Source organism: Saccopteryx bilineata, chromosome 5, assembly GCF_036850765.1.
Source record: "Saccopteryx bilineata isolate mSacBil1 chromosome 5, mSacBil1_pri_phased_curated, whole genome shotgun sequence".
Lineage (NCBI taxonomy): Eukaryota > Metazoa > Chordata > Mammalia > Chiroptera > Emballonuridae > Saccopteryx > Saccopteryx bilineata.
The window spans coordinates 173,800,868-173,802,441 of record NC_089494.1 but is presented as its reverse complement, the minus strand read 5'-3'; the positions used below and the strand labels follow the sequence as shown (position 1 = coordinate 173,802,441).

Sequence of the window (1,574 nt, the reverse complement as noted above, 5' to 3'; positions counted from 1 at the left end):
AAATTTAATATATTTCAGGATAAAAAGTACTCTAAAACCTATAAATAGCAGGAAACTATCTTAACATAACAAAGGCCCTATGTGAAAAAACCCTCAGCTAACATCATATACAATGATGAAAGACTGAAGTTTTGCTCTAAGATCAGGAACGAGGCAGGGATGCCTGCTTTTGCCACTTCTGTTTAAAACAGTACTGGGAGTTCTAGTCAAAGGCATTTATGCAAAAAGAAAAAAAAATCCAAATTGGGAAAAAAGAACTACAATTCTCCGCTTGTTGACAGCATGATCTTATTTATAGAAAACCCCAAAGATTCTACACATACACATACACAAACTTATTATAACTAATAATTAAATTCAGCAAAGTTTTAAGATATAAATTTAACATAAAAAATGTTTTGTGTTTCTACATACTAACAAAAATTAATCCAAGAAAAAAAATTAAGAAAAAAGATTCCATTTTGCAATAACATAAAAATAACAAAATATTAGAAAAAAAACTTAACCAAGGAGGTGAAAGACTTGTACACTAAAAGTATACAACATTGCTGAAAGCAATTGAAAAAGATGCAATTAAATGAAAAGGTATTATGTGTTCATGAATTAAAAAAGTTAATATTGTTAAGATATCAATGCTACCCTAAGCAACCTATAGATTTCATGCAATCCCTATCAAAATTCTAAGAGACTTTTTTTGCAAAAATAAACCCATCTTGTAATTTATATGAAATTTAAGGGACCTTAAATAATTCTGAAAAGGAAGAACAAAGTTCAAAGTCATAATCTCCTTAATTTCAAAACTTGCTACAAAGCTACAGTAATCAAAATAGTCTGGTACTGGCAAACATGACAGACATATAGGCTAATGAAATAAAATAAAAATCCCAGGCCTCCCAGTGCTTACCGCAGGCTGTGTTCGTACACTGACTGTACAGAAAGAGGAGGCAGAGTAAACCCACCCATGTACACCTCAGCCCTGGCCCTTTGCCTGGTCTGTATTGTGAATGGGGGGACATGGGGTTCGGGAAAAAAAAAATCCCAGAAATAAACCCTCACATATATAGTCAATAGATGTTCAACAAGAGTGTCAAGACCATATAATGAGGAAAAGAGAGTCTTTTCAGGACTCAGTTGTAAAAACCGAATATCCACATGCAAAATAATAAAGTTAGATCTTTACCTTACGCCACATATTAAAAATAACAAAATGACCAAAGACCTAAACATAAGACATAAACTATCAAACCATTCGAGAAAAAAAAAAACAAACAGTGTGGAAAAGCATTATAGCACTGTATTTGGCAATGATATCTTGGATATAATGCCAAAAACACAATTAACAAAAGAAAAAAATGGTAAATTGGGCTACAAATGATAAAATCAACAGAGTAAAAAGATAACCCACAGAATGGCAGATAAGGAATTGATATCTAGAGTATATATACTATAACTTGACAACAATAAGAATCAACTAGATTTAAAAAATGAGCAAAATATTTGAATAGACACTTTACAAAGAAGATATACAAATGGTAAATAAGAACATGAATAGTAGTTTAACATAATTAATTCAC

The 1,574-nt window shown here is 31.0% G+C and overlaps 1 non-coding gene across 1 annotated transcript; it reads left to right on the top strand.

The window, feature by feature from the left end:
- Window positions 1–887: 887 nt before the first annotated feature.
- LOC136307262 (small nucleolar RNA SNORA51) lies at window positions 888–1,018 on the top strand. Its single transcript, XR_010725920.1, has one exon. It is a non-coding gene; the product is annotated as a small nucleolar RNA SNORA51 (small nucleolar RNA).
- Window positions 1,019–1,574: the final 556 nt, after the last annotated feature.